The sequence below is a fragment of the Fundulus heteroclitus genome, chromosome 12 (genome assembly GCF_011125445.2).
Source record: "Fundulus heteroclitus isolate FHET01 chromosome 12, MU-UCD_Fhet_4.1, whole genome shotgun sequence".
Taxonomy (NCBI): Eukaryota; Metazoa; Chordata; class Actinopteri; order Cyprinodontiformes; family Fundulidae; genus Fundulus; species Fundulus heteroclitus.
This window is the reverse complement of record NC_046372.1, coordinates 10417340-10438265: the sequence shown is the minus strand read 5'-3', so window position 1 is coordinate 10438265 and position 20926 is coordinate 10417340. Positions and strand designations below refer to the sequence as shown.

General features: G+C 43.2%; 1 protein-coding gene and 1 long non-coding RNA gene across 5 annotated transcripts in view; one reads left to right on the top strand and one right to left on the bottom strand.

Moving 5' to 3' along the window:
• sema6a (sema domain, transmembrane domain (TM), and cytoplasmic domain, (semaphorin) 6A) overlaps positions 1–20926 on the top strand; it is a 166501-nt gene that overhangs the window by 9119 nt on the left and 136456 nt on the right. The window lies entirely within an intron of this gene.
• The window catches only part of LOC110368976, a 34292-nt gene continuing 29693 nt past the window's right edge, over positions 16328–20926 (bottom strand). The window contains exon 5 of the long non-coding RNA XR_004932039.1: positions 16328–16555. This is a non-coding gene — a long non-coding RNA (uncharacterized LOC110368976). The remainder of the gene's footprint in view (positions 16556–20926) is intronic.

The following is a 20926-nucleotide window of genomic DNA, read 5'->3' as shown; positions in this document are numbered from 1 at the left end:
CTCAAAGTTTGTTTTAAAAGTCCATGTTCAGGCTTGAATATTTCACATATAATAAATAATAAAAAGCAATCTCGGCTCATAAAACAGTGAAATAGCCCTTAAGTCTGTTTGTACCCACAAACCTGGGTACAAAGTTATTCGCCAAACTTGATGAATAACGTTGAGTCTGATTCTGTTTGCCGCAGATGTAGCAGATGCTTATTTTAGCTTTGTTAGCGGCTAACCATTAGCCAGTCCAACTATTCTTGCAAATCGCATCTTCTGTGGTCGTTTTATTTTCTGCCGTGTACCCAAAACACTGCCACCCAAACTATTTGAAATTGCTGGAGGCTTCTTAAAAGGCTCTAAAGAAAGAACCCTCCTCATTCGACTCTGTCAACACAACAGGGCAACAAAAGAACCATTTTCTTCCTTACTTGAAAATAAGAGCCTAAAACTTTGATACAAAAGGGAGTCCAGGGTAAAAAACACACCTTCGCATCTGTGGCTCATGGTAATAGCTCAGACTTCACCAGACAACGTGACACGTTGACAGCAGCTGAATAGCTCTTTGTGAGATAGACTTCACTTTGATGAGAAATATGGGAATTCTACTCCGACTTCTTCCTAATGAGCTTTTTCCTCAGTTCCCCCATTGTTTTTCGTTCCTCTCAAACCTTTTTTTTCTGCAAAGATTTTCATGTGTCCTGTCACTGCTACGCAAACGAGCCTTGTTTCGTCTGTAGGCTTTCTACAGCGCATATGACCTGATAATTTCATTTGGGTCTCTTAACGTCTAACCAGGCACTAATGTAGTGGTTGTATTATCACCTATTTTTTTTTTCCTTCTCCACATCCTACCCTGCTTCTGAGTGTTTCCACTGGGAGCTTTTTTGGAGAGCGGGCAACTGCCAGAACTGCAATCACGGGATTCTCAACCGCATTCGACCACCTTTCACTTGAATGCGTGCGCACAAATGGACATGGACACACATAGGCGCATTTAAGTGCACTCGGTCTCATGCAGCGGGGGCATTTTCTTTCAAGTCGGCGAGACCGAGGAGGAATAAAGAAAGCTTGTCATTTGTATTGTGGTTCATGCGGTGTGTGCCAGTGGGCAGAAACCCTAGAATATCTGATTGAAGAGATGGCTGTAATTCTCCCCCCTGTCCGTGTGTGGACCTTCTGCGGGGGAATTACCATTAGGAGACGGCGGGACAAAGGAAGAAGCAAGAGGTCGCGTTTGCTCTCTGTGCTGATGGCACTGAAGTGCTTTTGTGCCTTTGAAGTGATGCGATTGCAGGTGACATCATAGCGCTCGCATTCTCAGGTGCGGCAGGTGAATTAATCCAGGTGGAGGATGGGGGTAAAGGTGCATGTGCGTGCGTGTGTGTGTGTGCAAATCTGAAATGCGCTCGGGTATCAGCGGAGGCAGGCATGCATGTGCGGATGAGTGTGTGCATCCGTCATCAAAGCAGGGGGAAAGCCAGTGTGTAAGTCGATCTGTATGCTCGTAGCGGAGCAAGCAGTCGTATTCTCCCAGAGGCTACGAGCTGCGCTGAATGTGGAAGAAGCAGCTTCTTCTCAGAAGCCCAGCTGCTGGTCTCCGTGCGGGGGCCAAACAAGGCCAGACAGATTTAGTTTATCCCGCACATTTCTTGATTTTCTTCCGCAGCAACACTTCTGGTCAAATTGTCTCTCAGAGGAGGTACGGTATCTAATGTTGCTTACTACATCATGATGTGAACATTTACGAGGCTAAGCGGACAAGCTCAGCTCAAGCAAATGTCAACCGATCCCCTGGACATTAGGTAATTATTAGAGCAACCTTCCTCGGCCCGTCTGACACACTGATGAAGATCATTGTTGTAATTGGTTCTTGGTGAATAATGATTATTTCCAGATGGTTTTGCAAATCCCTACACAGACCCGCAAGTTCTACTACACATAAACTTTTAAATCTCAAAAGGAAAGACGTTTAACTGGATTGGAGCAATCAAAACTGGACACAATCCTTGAATAGACGGCACACAAGACGAGCGCTTCGATTTGCACCCTATTTGTAATGCTTCCTGTGCAACAAATTTCTAATTTAGCGCTGACTTAAAATCTACTAATTAAATGGCAAGTTTTATGTCATTAGCCCCTGGTGGTGTGTGCTTAAAGCCAAATGCAGGGTGATGCTGGCTCCCAATCGACAACACTTACAAATAGGCAATATGCAACACCTAAAACTAAAAAATATAGATCCAGACTAATTCCGTCCAAATTTTGAGCACCGAACACACATTTATACTATTTTTGATTACACTTTATTTGAAGGGGTGTACATAAGACTGACATTACACTGTCATAAACATGACATAACACCAGTGAACATAAATGACTCTTTATGAATGCTTAGGACTGTTGTCATTAATTGTCATTCGGTAAATTATGACACTATTAAAGCAAAGTTGACATTGTTTAAAATGTCTTTGTTAAGACAACTTGACATTAGCAGAGACAAGGTTAAATTTAGGGCTTGATTTGGGATTAGGTTAAATTAAGGGCTTGACTTGGGGTTTTGTTAAAACATTCATAAAGAGTCATTTATGTTCACAATAGGTGTTATGTCATATTTATGACAGTGTAATGTCAGTCTTATGTACACCCTTTCAAATAAAGTGTTACCCTATTTTTTACGTCTTCAGTTGGTCCTAATGCCAAAGATGGAATTAAAAACACTTTTATATTTGGGTAAATAGAGGAAAGGGTTTAAAAGTCTATCAATTTTTTTCTTAAAGAATCAATGTTTAACTTAGCTCTCACCAGACTTCAGTTTTTAACATTTAAAAAATAAATGTAATTTTGATTGGGCATGCAAAAAAGCGAAAACATTTTTTTTTAGTTCGGCCTTCAACTACAGAACCTTTTGTTCTTCATTTTTGTGCGGTGCTTTTAGTGCTCATCACCCTGGGTGGTACACCATATTGGCCGTATTAAAAACTGCCGCCGGTTCACATTCGCAGCGAATAGACAAGCGCGGAAAACACGTGCGTCCTCTGAGTTTGTCTCGGGCCTTGTTAAGAAATCCTCTCGGTCACAGTGGTTGGCAGACAACAAGAGAATCCCTGGAGGGTCCTCCATTTCACAATCCAATCAGGCAGAACCCCGAACAATATTACCTCTGTGTGTGTGTGTACATTTATTACATAGCTAATGAACAAATTGCAGCCATGTGGCATGGTCTGGTGGCGCGGATGGTGAAAAAAAAAAAAAAAAAAGGAGCACGCACGACACGCACCCCAGTCCCCAGCCGCTGCCTTCCCTCCCACACACACACACACACACACACACACACACACACACACACACACACACACACACACACACACACACACACACACACACACACACACACACACACACACACACACACACACACGCTTAAACCACAAGGCTCCCAGTGTTCTTGGCCTGTCTGTCCATCAGCTCATGCAGAGTGCTGGGCTGGGAGTACTTATCACCACTCTGCTGAGTGGAGGCCTCACAAAGGCCCACTCACATCTCACACACACCTACACACACACACACAGAGACACACACACACACACACACACACATACACACACACGCGCACACACATGTGCAAAGAGTCCGGTAAGCACAGGGACGCTGCTGGATGTGCTCAGAGCTGCTGCAGCTGATTAAATGTATGGTGTGACAGCAGCCTTAGCTGACACCAGGAGGAGAGCCTGATAGGTAAACGAGGAGACAGGCAGACACAACAGTGTGAGGTGATTCTGCACATCCATGGAAATACTATAAAAAAATAAATAAAAATACTTCCTTGATGGAATGCAGATCTTACTTGGGATTTGGACAATTTGGCCTCTACATTATTAAACCTGGACCTGTTGGTCTTGTAAAGTGCCTTCAGATGATGTTTGTTGTTTCTTTGCCTACATATAAATTCATTACTAAAATTCTGTCATGTTTGTACTGAAAGGTTAAAAAAAAAGTCAGAAAATTCAAATGAAATACCCTCTTAAGTCAGAGTGACGACTTGGAGCGTCGAAGGACCCTTGCCCTCCCTGACTTCAGACTCAGTGTTGCTGCTCCACCTATAAAATGTTGTGAACGTTTGCAGGAATAAGCTGCTCATTAAAAATAAAATCATCAAAACTCCAGTATGCATGTTTTTCTTTTAAGTTTTTTTTTTAACTTTTTCCCACCATGTGGTAGGACTGTGCAGGGTGTTAAATTGCCCCCTATGAAGAACCACTCCTGCCAGAAGCACCATCATTATTTGTGAACATGCTCCTTTACTATTTCACCTGAACAAAGTTTTCTAATTTGTTTTTGGTGCATGCGCAGTCAACAATAGGGAGTCGTGTGTGTTTTATCCCACCTCAGAATCTCATTTTAACTGGTTGGGAGGGAGGCGACTGGAGGAGGGGCCTACCCAGGGCCCCGTTTATGTGAGAAAAGCCCCTGCTTGTAGTAGTTAATGCCACAGCAAAATGCAAATCACACTAGAATGCGCCCAACCCAGGTGTGACAATATTACCAGCTCCGACTTCCTAGACAAAAACCGATCATAAGAGGCAGAAACAATGAAAAGCAAGAAGCTCACTAAGTAATGATGATGAAGGGGGAATTCTGTTTTCTGTTGTTTTTGGCCAAGAGGATTTTTTTTTTGTTTATGTTTACAGAAAACAATAAACAGGCTGTAATTTTACATGTTCGGTTTTTATTGGCTTCACTTTTGTGCCAATTAAATTGATTTCATCCCCAAATGACCACAAGTATCCTGTTAAAACGCAGCAGTTTTAAGAAATCCAGTCCGAACTCATTTCAAACCAATCCAGTTCATTCCAACATATTCTACACATATAATGAGTCACATCGACTTAACTACGACTCCTTTGCAATGACGATACGTTGTGAGTTGATCACAAAACGTCTGTTTATGAAAAGCTGAGGAAACCCTGCCGATTGCATCAAGTTGTTTATTTTGACTTTGCCTGCCTGACTGCACAGAGTCTGGATGTGTGTTCAAACGAAACAAGTAAGACCCAACTGTCAATGGCCTTCTTTTAAGCATTCGTCCTGCCGGTAATTACTCACACAGAAACGTGGCAGGTAGAGGGAAATGTCTGGAAAGCAGTAACTGACAGAGTCACACAGTCACCCTGACAGCCATGCAGATATCCAGGTTAGGGGAACCGAGGAACGCACCGACTCACAGAGCTAACTCGGATATTTAAGAAGACAAGCACAAAGTCGGACAGCCTGTCAAAGGGGGGCAGTGGAAATAGCCTGCAGAGTGAGCGAAGGAGGCAGGGAGTGGGGCTTTGAGTCACACTGAGCAAGAAACTCAAGACATCTCTCTTTCGAAATGAGTTTCTGTGAAAAGAAATAATTTTCAAGCCGGCCCCCATCCGCTGCCCCTTTTAATATGGACAAAAGGTGCTCTGTATGTGTGCAGGTAATCAGGAGGGCAGGTTTGATAGGCAAGAGGACATACAAGCTGTGAGGCAGGAAGAGCGAAGTTGTGCTCTGCATGATAATGTATTCATTCATCCCCCACTCTGATAATGTTCACAGCATGCTTGGGTTGATTCATTCATCACAGTCTACTGGGGGCCTTTTCCCCCCTTATTTGTAAAAAAAAAAAAAAAAAAAGTCTCAGCTATTCGAAAACCGTTAAGGTTTGTTGGGTGGATCATTCACAGCGTAGATTCTTGTGCCACCTGAGCTCGGGCCTCGCTTTGTTTGCGCCTGTTTGTTCATTTGAGTTTGTTAAGAGGCTGCGTAGGAGCCGCGTTAAACAACTCAGAAACCAAAACTGGCTTTGCTGCAGACTTTTCAGTTGAGAAAAGTGTGGAGTTGGATTTGAATATGCTTCAGGTCTGGAAAGGGTGGAAAAAGAAAATAAGAGTGGTAAAATATATTTGTATATCCAGATTTTCTGTCATATTCTATAAATGTTGTCCTTCCTTCCTTGAGTCCTTTCCTCTTACCTTCATTTCTTTCTCGTGCCCTTCCTTCTCACCTTGTTTAATTCTGCATCAGGTGCTAATACATAATCCTTTCGGTCCATTTCCGTCCTTACCTTGTTTCCTTCCTTCCTGTTTTTTGCAGATTAGATGTTCAAAGACAAAAAACTAGAAATGTTTGCCGTAAAAGTAACTGTAAACTTCAGTATTTCAAATTCTAAGGTGACCGCCAGGAACTTTGAACTCTGGAAACTCCATTCTGCAAAAGTCTAGACTTCCTAAAATGAAAATTCTGTAGGAATACCAGTTTTGCTCGTCGCCATCTTGTCCTTTCAAATTTCAGCCGCTGAACTGGCAGGCTCACTGTATACAAGCGTCATTTTATTTAAATGTTGTTAATTTTTTCAGAATGTTAACCAGCAATTTCTCTCTTGGTTAGTTAATTGGATTTCCAATTTGAGCGAGGAAGCGTGGCCGGGCGCCGGACTCCTACGACGACAGTTTAGATGAGTCGAAACCGGCGGGACATCATCACAGCGAATTAACTCTGTTTAGACAGATTACAATAATGTGTGGGCGCCTTCTCAGCATCAAATCCTGTTTGCACAAAGGCTTTAACGTGACGTTCTCAGCAGTCCAACAGGTCGGAAAAACAGAAGACGGCCAATCCATTAGTCAGCCTCCTCGGTTTCTCCCTTCCTCTCCGCCCGTCTCTTTTTCTCCTTTTGTGCGGCTCTGTTTCGGGCCGGAGCACATTTGAGATAAGAGCGCACGCATTAGATCTCGTAATGCTAGCTACTCCAGTAATATTAGCCTGGTAACCAGATAGGAGCACCCAGAGACAAGTGAGACAACATCTTAATCATTAACATGGAGTTGCTGGGTCTCACTGATGCGTAATGGTTCTTTTTTTGCAACTTCGCCAGCTAATTGTGATTCATTAGATGCTCTTGTGTTTGCTGTTTATACCTTAAATCCGCATTAGAAGACTGTAAACATGTTTTTATCTGGTTTAAACTTTGATTTAAAGGTTAATTAGAGCTGTAAACAGATTTTTCTCTGTTTTTTTTTTTTTTCAAAGCAACGCTCGTCGCCATCGCCTGGGTTCTTCCTTAGAAAATAAATTCGGCTATCTGCTCTCCGTCTTGAGTTTGCGCTGCAAAATTACAGTACGTTACATCATGACACATAAAGACAACAAGCCGGCAGGAACGGGAGGTGGGATGATTCTTCGGAGGTACAGCTCTGACCTAGATAAGATTGTGAGTTTAAGCCGATCCTGTGGCGTAGGCCTATTGTTGTGATCCAGCCCGTACCTGTCTTTGATCTTCATCCTCCCCCTGATGCTGCGCTAAATTCTGCTCAATCCTGCGAGGTACAGCCTTCCCTGACCCAGCTGAATTCCCGACTGCTTCATTGTTCCAGACTCTATCTAGAACAAACAGGCCTTTTTTTTTTTTTTTTATGCAGCCGGCTGATAAGATGGGACACGGTGGTGTGCTCACAGTGGCGCCGCTGCAGCAGTTGTTTGTTTCACACGTTAACAGGTGAAGGACTTGTGCTGGCTGCGTGTGCGTGCTCTGCGGTTAACTCTGGATGACCCAGACTTGATAAATGAACAGTCATAGATTAAAGTAGCCAACTGAGACAGATACCGGGTGTCATTACAACACTGCGAAGAACGAGGATGTGGTTACCTATAAACAGCTTCTTTGTGTACACTGGAGTACGCTCAACCTTGGACATAAGAATGCTCAAACATCTGAACTCGATAAGTCGGGGCCTAAAGGCAGCAGGCAGGGGATATCTGAGCAGTGAAGTGACACGTTTGAGATTAAATCAACAGCAGAATAACAGCGCCTTGCAAAAATGTTAATACCCACTTAAATTGTTCACATTTTGTCGAGTAACAACCACAAACCGTAATATATTTTATCTGGGTTTTACCAGACGAGCACCGAGACAAAGTGATACCTAATTGTGAAGATAACGGAACATGAGATACGGTTTTTATTTCTTACTTTTTGCAAAAATGGAGTGCATTTTTTGCATCCTTTACAATGATACCCCTGAAAAATATCCCATGTAAGCAATTGCCTTTGAGTCGTCCAATTAGTGAACAGCATTCACTTCTGTGTGTGTGTGGTTCAAACTGTCATGGATAAGGTTGTGGAGAAGTTTAAAGCAGCGTTATGTCATAAAACGACACCCCAAGCTGTGAACATTCGAAAATGGAAAGAGTACCAGACAACTGTCAACCTAGAAAGACATGGTTGTCCACCTAATCTGACAGCCTGGGCAAAGAGAACATTGATAAGATAAGCAGCCAAGAGGGCGACAGTAATGCTGGAGGAGCTCCAGAGATCCACAGCTCAGGTGGAAGAATCTGTTCAATTAAATTTTATCTATATAGCGCCAATTCACAACACATGTCATCTCAACGCACTTTACAAAGTCAATTGATTAAAATCATACAGACAGATTGTTTAAAAAGTTTTGTATTTGAGAAACCCACCAGATTGCATCGAGTCTTTAAAAAGCAGCATTCACTCCTTCTGAAAGAGCGTAGAGCCACAGTGGACAGTCGTCTGCATTGTTGATGGCTTTGCAGCAATCCCTCATGCTGAGCATGGATGTAGTGACAGTGGAGAGGAAAACTCCCCTTTAACTGAGAGGAAAACCTCCAGCAGAGCCAGGCTCAGTGTGAAGGGTCATCTGCCTCGACCGAATGTTGACTATTAGTCATGCATTCAACTGAGCTTGCCTTTTATGGGAGATGGTTAAGAAGAAAGCCACGGAAAGCCCTGTCTACAGATTTCCACACGTAGGAAATTACAAGAAACACGTGAAAGGCAGTTTTCTGGTCAGATAAGATCAAAATGCAATGTTTTTGTTCTAACTACAACACACTTTGTGGTAGAAAACTAATAGTTCACATCACCCTTGAATTTTTCCATTTCCATCAACGTTTTCTTATGCGATATTTCAAAATGAGCACGTAAAACGTTGATGGAGACACGGCTAACGACTCTGAACATACAGGCAGATCTTCAGTGGATGGTTTAAATCAAACAATAGTCATTGATTAGAATGGCCAAGTCAAAGTCAAACAACCCTAACTGAAAGACATGGCTTTTGAGCTACTTTGCAAGGAAGAATCCTTATTTTCTAGATATGCAAAGCTGGCAGAAACATACCTCAGAAGACGGTCAGCTGTCCCCCACCTCACTCCCTGACTTTCAACCTCGGTGTGACAGTGTTACTCTCCGTTATTTGAACTTCGAAGAGGCATTTTTTTAATGGGGACATTTGCTCACAAGTCTCCATTTTTTATTCTGGACTGAGCGGTCTGCTGATTACAGGGAGCTGAACACTGCAGGGCTTTAGTCAGTTTCACTTCCACTTCATATCAGCTTCTCAGTCTTACTCACAGTGATTGTAAGACGCTGCCTACACAGCCTCGATTACCTGAATTTTTTTTTCCCTCCCTCTTGCATAATGAGGCGCTCATTGCTTGTCCCACCCCGGAGGCAGTTGTGTAGTTGCTCCCTCTTCATGGTGATTTCCATGCTTTTAAGGCTGGGCTAATTACCTCAGACGACAACAGCATCAGTCTGAATGCAAAGGATGAGCACACAGGAGATGATTTTAATTAATTAATTGATAGATTGCTGCTTGGGATCCTCGGTGACTCGGAAATGCAAAGCAAGGTCTTATTTTCATCCAGAGGATACGACGGAACAAGAATGCCTCTGTCAATTTAAGATCATCTAAACGGATCAGTCCACCTTTCTGCTCCAACATCATTTTTTTTTCATCCCTAATTCCTTGTGCCACCATATTGAGATTAAATAAAGATTGTGGCTAGGGTTGATATTGATTTTAGTGGCTAGAATGTTAGCCAATTCTCTGGAGCTTTTTATAGCCATTAGATGTGGTTGCTAATTCCCAGGGATGCATTGTGTTACATCTAAAAAGGAGGGCGCAGAAGCAGATGGCGAGATGGAGATCAATAAAATCATAAATCCATCTTTTCCTGCTGTGTTTCGCCCTGTATCCACGCTTTCCTCTTCTTCGGACACAACCGCTTCTATCAGGAGTTCAGCTCACGGTTCAGACGCGCACACACACACACACACACACACACACATCGTCATCATATGATGTGGTCATGAGAGCGCAACAGCAAAACAAAACCCACAGAGGAAAGGTTAGTCATAGGAACAGCTTGCCGACTGCAGAGCGGCCTACCATATGCTTCTAGTAAACAGAGCTAAATGGAGATGTTATTCACAGAGGGATGTAACGAAGAGCAGAACGTAGAGGGATAAAAAAGTGTGCGTTGATTAGCGAAGGGGTTTTGGTTACCCTTTTAACTGATGGCTATCTCTCAAACGGACAGAAAGAGAGGCACACCTGTATCGCAGCCATTTGTATAAGAGAACAAACAGTGGATTTTATTACCTCACAGAGGATGCAACTTTATCCGCCTCTGAGGGGTTTCAGGGTGGGCGGACAAACAAGAATGTGAAAAGAACTTTTTTGCAAATGTTGACGGCAATATGTCAGTCATGAATTTAAATCAAAACAAACAAATTGCCATTTCTGTGAAAAACAGGCAAACGTAAATTCAAGATAAAAAGCCTCCCAGAAGACTCATGCTGCCTCGGGGTAAAGGCGCGGCGTGTCGTGCCTGTCTTGTATCTTCGATCAGGGCTTCGGGGGCCGGATCGCGCGTCTCATGTGTCGGTGACTCGGACATGTGCCGGGGAGTCGGATGACTGCGTGGTCGGACGAAGACGCGATCCACGAGGAGCCGGGTTCTCTGACACCGGTCCGCTTTGTTTTCGCCAGAATCAGACGCCTGTTTAATGAGGAGTCAGCGGGAGTCGGTGGAATATAGGACTGGAGCAATTAACGGATTAATCTGTTAGGTGACCCACTAGAATTTAATTGCCAGCGAATGATTATGGAAGTACCGCAGCCTTTTCGGTCGGCCTGATGAAGATGTTCAATCTAACATCTTCATCGGGCGGGTGTGATGATTCTGCGTCATATTTGAGAAGAACATTATAACAAGCATATTTTTAATTTAAATTACATCAGGTGACAGTCTTACCACTTTTCTCAGTCATTGTGGAAGAATTGTACATGTGCGGTGTGCGTTGGAAAAGTCTACATCCACTTTGCACAAAAAGAAAAGCTTTTTTTTTTGCAGAGAGAAAAAGATAAATGGTTTTCAAAAAATGTTTTTTACAGTCAAACGAAGTCTGAAAAGTGTGGCAAGGATTTGCATTCAGCTCCCTTTACTCTGATGCCCCTAATGAAATATGATGCAACACACGGACGCCGCTTACAAGTGGAAGATGGTGCTTTGGTCATTAAACTGGTAATTAAATTTAGGGACAGTGAAGCTGGTCAGAGTTTATACGGAGATGTTTGGAGCTAAACACGGGTAAATATTGCAAGAAAACCTGCTAGAGGTTTCATAAGAGTCGAAAGTGGGACAGGGGTTCGCCTTTCTAGACACAGTCAAGGCGATAATGGAGCCCATCGTGAGACAGGTTAGTTTTACTCCACTGATAATGTGTTGTTGCAACATTATACCTAATGCAATAGTAATTTGATTGAATTTGACTTTGTAAAGTGCCTTGAGATGACCTGTATCATGAATTGGTGCTATATAAATAGAATAGAATTGAATTAAGCCCTTTGGTTAATTGTAACAAAACGCCTCAGCCCGACTCCAAATCCAATTGAGAATTTGTGGTAAGATTTGAAAATTGCCGTTCGCAGATATTCTCTAGTCAGTCTGACTTAGCAAGAGCTACATTTGCTAAGAGGAACGGGGTAAAATCTAAGTCTCTAGATGTACAAAGCTGTAAATTACTAAAAAATCCAATCTTTTAGCCACCAGAAGACAGGCAAACCTAATTTACCATAAATGTAGGATTTCTCTGGCTTGACTGTTTTTGGCACCGTCGCTCCCTGCAGCTCAACTGGGAGCTCTAAAACAAGGCGTGTTACAATATTGCTGCATAATATAACACTTTACCACACCATCTGCTGCCTCTTTCAATTATAATATGCTCACGAAAGCGAACTTTAGAGAGGGAACAAGCTATGAAGACCGAGGCACAGTCTTTCACAGCATGACTGCTCCCTCAATTATAGATTGTGTCACTATGGTGAATGAGGGGAAAATGTCACGGTGATTTTGGGTCGTGCTCTCGGTTTCTTGCACGGAAACATGCTATGGATCTGGTTTTGTTCCACCCGCCGTTGTTTAGTGTTCAGTTCAGATCTGATTGGATTTCCGCCCGCCCAGCCTTCGCTCTGAGCATGCAGGCTATAAGCTGTGCTAGGAAAAAAAATCACAAAGAACCATTCAACCCAGGCGTCCTCCCCCTGAACAGATCAAATGTAAAGATAAGACAAACAAACTCATGTTGGCTGCCCGGCTAAAGCATGTGATACTTCCCCTTCCTGCGGTTCATTCTGTCCGGCAGCAAGCTTGCTTTCTGTGTCTTTTATAGGTATAGAAATACAGAAAAAAAAGGGATCAGATTATGGTAAACGCCTGATCCTCTTTCCTGCAGGTGGACTAAGAAATATTACTCTTGTCCTTGGGCCCAGTTACTTTGGAAAGATAAGACAAGACAGCGGCATTTAGTGTCAGTTTGGGAACAATTGACGTTCCAGATTTGTTCTGGTATCGTGGAACTGAATTACAGCAGCAATCGTTCTGCTGTTTCCGCTTTCTGGCATCTTCTCGTCTTTTCCAGTACGGCACTGTTGGAAAAATGTCCACGTTGGTTGCGTAGTGCAGTCTTTACAAACCTTTTTGTTAAACCCATACTGATCACTGTGCATAAGAGGATGTTTCTTGCGTTTGGAGCGTCCTTTGAAAGGCACATTGAAAAGCGTTTGACTAAACACATTGGGTTAGAACTGTGTTTTAGGGAAGAGAAAGAGAAGGATACATGCAACAACTTCAGAAGACTGAAGAACAGAACAAAGAAATGTTCCTTTTTTTTTGCTTTCTGTTTTGTCATTCTCAATGTTCTCAAGGCATCCTCTTGCCAGAAGGGTTTGTATAGTCCTTCCAACAATTTCTGGATCTTCCCTGGGGACTTGTCCCGGAGGCAAATGCCACAGAAAACTCCAAGATGAGGCGCTCTGGAGGCACCCTAATGCGATGCTTAAACAATGACAGCGGCTCTGCTCCTAGCCTCGTGGATTACAGAGCTCTTCACCCTATCTCCAAGGCCTGAGACCAGCCACTTACAGAGGAAGCTCATTTCAGCCACTTGTATAGGTCTCGACCTACATTTTAAGATTATATGTGGAATGTTTGGTCCTTTAATGGACTGGTGAATTGGACTTAGAGGAGCTGGATCTCATCCCGGCTACTTCACACTCAGCTGCCACCTGCTCCAGTGCATGTATGCTTTAGTCTCAATGACCGAGCCTTCAGGGGGATAGGCTCCCCTTCCCCAAGAAGGTTCTGGGTTCCAATGCTGGTTGGGGCCATTCTGCGATGGGTTTGCATGCCTTTTGGCATCCATTCATTGTTTTTTTTTTTTTTTTTGCTTGTTCCTCACACTCATGCATTTATGATCGTTTGTCTGGTGATGGCCTGGCAATTTGTCCAAGGTATACCCTCTTGCCTTTTGTCTTCTGGCGGCAAGATGTCCTTTGATATTGCAAAAAAGTAACTCGGGTGTAGAAAATGGACGGACGGCTTCTTGTAGACGGGACAGTTTCTTTCCATTTGAAATGTTTCTTTTTCTTTGTGAAAATCTGAGCTAGAGATAAAAGTTTCTGCTTCACGTTTCGTGTTCTCTGCGCCTCTGCCCATCCCTGCTGTGAACATTTATGTGTTGCAGGTGAGTGGAAGTGAGCGCCTGTGCTGCTAAGTCGACCTCTCGTGAGGTGAGGCTTGTAGTGCTGGGAAAGCAAAGCCAGGTAGCTCAGCTCTGAGCAGAGGAAGAAAACCAGGGCAGACAGACCCTCCTTTATGCCCCATTAATAACACAGTTCCACGAAGGACAGCCCGAGGCCAAAGAAACTCTGTCAAGGTAGTTCATTGTGCTTTAGGAAGTGAGTTGTTCATATGGTAATAGCCGCCGAAGCTGGCTCCTTCAGAGCCCGTTTGTTTTAGAGAAAGTTGTAGTCCCTCACAGAAGACGCCTCGATGGAATGTGACAGGGTGCAAGGCTGTTTAGTTACTGTAGCTTAATTGACCCTGAGAAAACTTGGGCGGAAGAGGGTGGGAGGAGGGTTAGCGTGGAGAAAGGAGTGGAGGGAGACGTAGGACAGCAACATTGTGCAGAGCAGTTGGGGGCAAAACCAGAAAGGAAATTTTAATAAAGACAGAGCGAGGGAGAAAAGGGAGGACCCCTTTTGTTTTGGGAAAAGCTGCTCTGCAATGGAATCTGTTCAGATGAAAAGAAACAAAAAAAAAACCTTTTTGGTGAATGCACAGCGACGTAAGATGAAAACGGCTCAAGTTCGTTGTCCAGAATCATAACATTGCTGATTATTTACTCCAGTTTTATTTAATGTTCCATTTGCATGTCCATTAGGCTACATCGCAATTACATATAAAGTTTCTTCATTGTTTTGGAAAAATGTAGCAAAATAACATTCTATTTTATATTATCTACCTAGGTTGTGGTGCTGCAGATTAGAAGGTGGAGAGAAAGATTTATGTCCTCAAGGGAGATATGTCCTCAGAGATAATAAGGCTAAATATAGAAAATAAAATGTAGACTAAGAAGCAGAAGAGGCACAAGACACATTGTAATGTTTAAGACAATCTGATGAACAAATTATACAACATCATAGGAGGTGTCATTTTACTGCAAATAGTTTTTTTCTGCTAACAAATTATTACCATTGGAAAACAAGGAAATGACTACTAAATCATTGTAATATCCAGAGATTCGTACACAAAAACAAGCCCAGATGGGTGCTTGACATTAGTAACAACTGGGAAATAACATTGCTGATTGCAAAGTCTGATGCTACATATTTTCTTTTTAGCAATTCTCGAGTTCCAACGTGGATAAATTAACTGGATTACCCCAGAAGTCGAAAGTAGGCGCAACCCTTAAAAAGGTAAAACGTATCCTGATGAAAACCAACTATTAGAAGCTTTTGTTGTGAGTAATTTCAGCTAAATCTGCACCCGCTAATATCAATGAGCGTTAGTCGTTGCATATTATGTGCTGAGTTTGGGCCCTGTAACTTAGATAGTTCTTTATTCCTTTATGCTTTTACAATAATAATAATATCAAACTGCTTCTGTCACATTGTCATCAAACACGCTGTGTGTTAAGTGGACAGAGATGAGTGTCTGGGGGGGGGAAACGTGGGTGGGTGGTTGTTTGCCTGTCTGACATTCCCCTGAAGTCGTTACCCGTAAGCTTCTAATCTGACAAGTTTGATGGATGATGCAGACGCGCTACACATTCGCGCGCTCGCTGCACACACACACACACACACACACATACACACAAGTCGTGCCTTGGCTCCTGAGACACCTTACACCCAAACCTCGCGCTGAAATAAACACCATTCTTTTCATCTCTTCGGTTTGAGATCTCTGTTTCTGTCTCGGCTCATTACAGAGTGTCATGAGGTAGTCCAAAATGAAAAGACCTCTGCAGAGCTTGGCCGGACCCAGCCATCATTTGGGTTAACGCTGCGCTACAATTGGGGGTGCTATTTTAAGGCCCCAGCTGCAACGTCCGTCCCCCCCCTTGTTCTTCCTATATCTCTCGGTGGGAACTTGAGTCCTTGATCTATTGCCTAGCAGCACCCACCGCTCCCTCCCTCCTCAGCGGGAACCCACAAAGCATCTCCACCCTGCGGATTTCACCTTTAGATGGCATAGCAGCTGTTTCGTGGCACAGAACAAATAACAGTGTGCAGGAAGATCAGTGGGAAATGCTTTTAGTGACACCGTCAGCCTTGTGCAGCAACACCCCCAATGCTCACCATAAGTTCGGCTTTGTGTTTGAGGCGGTGAATCGCCGTCCGTAAATTGCAGACCTAGGGAGCCTTGCCCTTTTGTAACGTTTTTTAAATGGAAAAGCATTCCTCAGGTATGTTGAATGAAATAAAGATAAGATGCAGCTTGTGTCGGGCAGCCAAGCATTAAATGGCCTGATGAAGGACTACTGCTGCTGCTGATGATGAGCAATGAGACCCGTTCGTTCCTTCTGAGAGTACACAGGTTTTCTGCTTGTGTTTGGCTTTTTGGATTCTTCTAATTGCTTCTTAAGGGTCATTATTAAACCGCCAGAATATTTTACATTTTACATACAGTTGAAATACTGGTTTGCAAAGAAGCAACAGTAATTGAAGCTAGATTTGGTACACTGTATCATCCCTTGCAAGTTTATTCGGTACTTATTCAAATGTGCGGTCGCTGTACAACCTTCAACTTTCCGTTTTTTTCAGATATAGGGAACAATAGGAGAAGTGGGTTCCAGAGAAATCCACGCGTCTCCCATTTTTCTTCTTTCTTGTCAGTCTGAGCTCCGTCTCTCTCTCTCTGTTTTGCTCCTCACTTCCATCTTGTTCTATAAGCCGTAAGCCAAAAGGTCAACGCAGAAGGTAGGAGGAGAAAACAACATGTTAATCCGGCAGTTTGTGTGTGTGCGTGCTTTAGGACCATGAATACGTCACACGACGTTCCTTCTTAAAAAGGCACAGATGGAAAGATAACACGTCATTAATCTTTACATTTAAAAGTTAACGTAAAGAGAAGGTTTGGACAGAAAGAAGGTCTAAATGAAGCTAATTTACGTTAGCACAATGTGCGTTAAATTCATGGTTAATTAGAGTGATTTGTGAGCATCGGGAGCTGTCTGCAAAGCAGCCTGGACGCCAAATTGCTCATACAAATAAACTAGTTGAATCTAACTGTTTTTAAGAGATAGAAGACGATTTAAGGGGATCCCACATGAAGGCTAAGAAGTAATCGGGGATTTATCTTTAGTCTAGAGTTAAGATGTTTTAACTATGAACCAGAAACCAGCCTTAATGACCCTTCCCCCCCCCGTCATCAGCCGTTATGACGGGTCAAAGGATGCGTGACGGCGCTCTCGCCTCCTCTTCTACTACTCTGTCTGTAATTCTGTCTGCAGCCAGCTACCATAATAGCTTTTATTGTGCGCTACATTTTGGCTTCATTCATAACCCGATGAAATTTGCGGGGACAGTTTTAGCCACGGACAGGCCATCTAAAATGAGGACTGTCTTCTGGGGTCCTTTGGTCATCCCATGCTAAGCTGATATTACTTAACAGCTACGGTTTTGTTTTCTATGGAAAAACCCATTATCCGTGTGCATAAATATCCTATTTCTTCCTCCGACAGCCTCGTGGTTCTGTTGCCGCTTTTGTTTTCCGATAGTCAAGTTAACATAAGTGGGCGGGGGTGATTTTATTCTGAAATTCACCAGAACTTTCTCCTCTCAGGCGCCCGATAAATCCTGTTTGGCTTTTGAAATTTGCAGAGCTGATCCGGGGACCACTACAGCGTCCGATCAATTTTTTTTTTCTGCGCCGCATGCCCTTGGTTTTAATGGTTGTTAAACGCTAATATTATAGATTTCTGAAATCAAGCTCCAAGCAAGAAGAAATTGCCTCTCATTTCAGACGTATAAATTAATGTCATCAAAGGGCTTTTAAAATCTTTCTTTTCTGTCTTTAAAACCAGTTTAGTACCAGTCAGAAGTGGATGGTGGGGGTCCCACAGAAGCAGCAAGGCAACTATTGAGACGTTTCGTCACTGTGACATATGTTTCGGTTCACCAGCAGTCCGATTGTCCTTTTTGATTGTTCCCCCTGCGTCTACTCAATTGGCACTTTAGTTTACATAGTCTGCCCCCTTCGTCTTAAGTTCCTGCAGCAGACTCTCCTGCTATGTCATTGTTTATTTAGGTAATGGATTCCAAGTTGCTATTGTTGCTTATGTCACTTGGTGATTGATGGGAAAAACTCACCTTCTCTTAACTAACCCCCCCCCCCCCCTTCCCCTCCCACGGCCATCTTTACACAGACAGAGCAGAGAACAAGTCTCATCCTATTCTTCAGACAAAGTGACTCACTGGCCTCCGGATGCTCGTTTTTTAGGACCAGCGGACCATGCCTTTAAATCAAGAGGACCTTTCCCCGAAAACAAAGTTGAATCTGTGCGACTGTGACTATAAAAGGGAGGTTGAGATTATATGCGTGGACAGTTTGGGGGTTCCTTCTATTCATTGGTCATGTCACCCCATGGGGAAGGACTAATTGGTGGCCCCTAGGAGCCCCCCGGTTTTGTCCCCGCTGATCACAAAAGGCATCGGGGTGCGGCTGTGAGGAGGATAGGGGGTGTCGGGAAGCGGCCATGTGGACGAGCGGGTTTCCCATAGAATAGCTGGCTGGGACAAACTGGGATTGTGGAGTTGGGTAGGTGGAGGAGCAGAGGGGGGTTCGGATGAGTTGCTCACAACTACACTGCAAGGCAACATGACACACTCATTCACACACTCGCATATACACACACTCAGTAGGGGATTCTGGTGCCAGTTGCTGGCCTCCTCCTCTTTAAATGATCCAAGGCTGACCCACATAGTCAGCCATGTGTGAGGCTTCCCTTTATCCGGCGGCCCCGTTGAAACGTTGAGTTATGGGTGTTCTCTGGTGCTCCCCGGCCGGGACTGCAGCGGGGCCCCATGTGGGACGACATTGTTCCCCCCCCCCCGACCCGAGGACAATAAGGTTGTTGGCCCGGGCTGGGAAAGACAGAGGGAACGCTTAAAAAAAAAAAAAAAAAAAGACTGACAGAAAAAGATTGAGATTGACAAAGTGAATGATTGAAAGAGGAATGGAAAAGATGAGGAGAGCAGATAGAGAGAGACGGAGAGTGTTTGGGGTAAAAGAGACAGAGAGCGATTACTTTGTTAGCAACAGACGGATGAGAGATAAGACGCTGAGATGACTGAGGCGAAAGGAAAAAGCGAAAAAGATGGGCGCGAGAGATAAAACCCACGAGACGGTCGGTGAGATGGACAGCAGAAAAAAACAGAGAGTGCATGAGAAAGTATTGATCGGCGGGTGTGCTGGGTGTCTTCAGCTGTCGTAGCCGCATCCAGAGACGAGGTCGTTAGCGTCTGCGAGGCATGGAGCCATAGACATTAGTGGCTCTTTAACAAACTCTGTATTGATTGGGACTTTGAGGAAGACTTACATGTATACCAAGGGATAATGTCATGAGCGCAATTAGCACCATGTCTCTGATGGGGACATAAAGGGAGAAACTATTAGTAGCAATAAGAATGATGCTTAGTTTTTTTTTTTAATAAGTAAAGGCTTAATTTGATGATTTCTCTCCTCTCTTAGCTTTTATGAGCCTTTTAGCCTTTTTGACCCAAGCAGTATTTAATCTAGTTTCAGGCATTTTAAACCACGGAAAACAGCGGAAGAAGCAAAAATTAATAGTTTGCTTTTAATAGCTATAAAGAACATAAATTAAGAGCATTTCAGCTACAATGGTGTCATTGACCATTTAATGGGTTAGGGTTTTGCTTCAGCTGCCCTCGCATTTATTCCCTCTCCTTCTGGCCGTGATCGGTGCCTGGACTGGCTCTCAAAATGAGCAATTTAATTGAAAAATTACTTTGAAGCTAATCAAGTGAATGTGACGACGACGGTTGTGTAGAATTGTTGCCTTGTGTGCCACCCAGCAGGTCAGGCTCAGCAAATCAAAAGAATGTATTCTTTCACAGCTTAATTGGCTTTTTAAAACATTTCTTATCTAAAAAATTTTAATAATAGTAATTTTTGTAGAGCTGTGGTCCAAAATAAAATCAAGAATTAGTGACGCACCGCTCCTTGCTTGCAGGATATGTGGTTGTCAAATAAAAAATATAAAAAATGTGTCATGATTTGGTACAGCATAAAAAAAAACGTTAGTTTTATACCCTTACATAAACAGCTGTTCTGTGAAGACCTCAGAGGATTGTTAGAGAACATCAATAAACAGCCAGCGGCAAATTGTGGAGAAGTTTAAAGCAGAGTTAGGTTATACAATAAGAAACCCAAATGTTGAACATCTCACAGAGCTCTGTTCAATCCGTCATCCAAAAATGACAAGAGTAATGGCACAACAGCAAACCTATCAAGACATGATCGTCCATGTAAACTAAATTATTGTTGAGACAAACCACGAGAAGTCATGGGCACAGTTCACCACAAGCCGTTTATGGGACACAGCAAACATGTAGAGGATGGTTGCTCTGGTCAGTTAAGACCAAATGTAGCTTTTTGGCCTGCGTACAAAATATTATGCATGGAAGAAAACTGATGCTGGATGCCAACCTGAGAACACCATTCCCATAGAGGCACACGGGGGTGGCAGCATCATACTGAGGGGACGCTTTTCTTCAGTAGGGAGAAGGAAGCTAGTCAGAGCTGACAGGAAGATGGCTGAAGCTAAACAGGAGAGAATCGTGGAAAAAAGACCAGGGCACAGATTCATCTTCCTTTTTTATTTATTTATTTTTTAAATAATAAATTATTATTAATAAAATGAAAACAGAGTCACTTTCATTGCAGCCCGATGACCCTAAGCCTATAGCAAGAGCCAATGCAGAAAGGTTTAGATCAAAGCATATTCATATGTTGGAGTGGCCTAGTCAAAGTCCCTGTATAAATACAATAGAAAATTGGTCCCAATGCTTCAAAATTGCTGTTCATGAATGTTCTGACGGCAATCTGACTGGTCTTAAGTTATTCTGAAAAAAAAGAATGGGCAAAAACATTTCCTGATGTACAAAGCTAGTAGAGACATGCTCCAAAAGACTTGTGGCTATTACTGTTGCAGCAAAAGGTAGCTTTGTAAAATATATACTCTTCAACATTTTTTGTCTATGAAAAGTTTGGAATCAATGGAACCTTGTCCTTC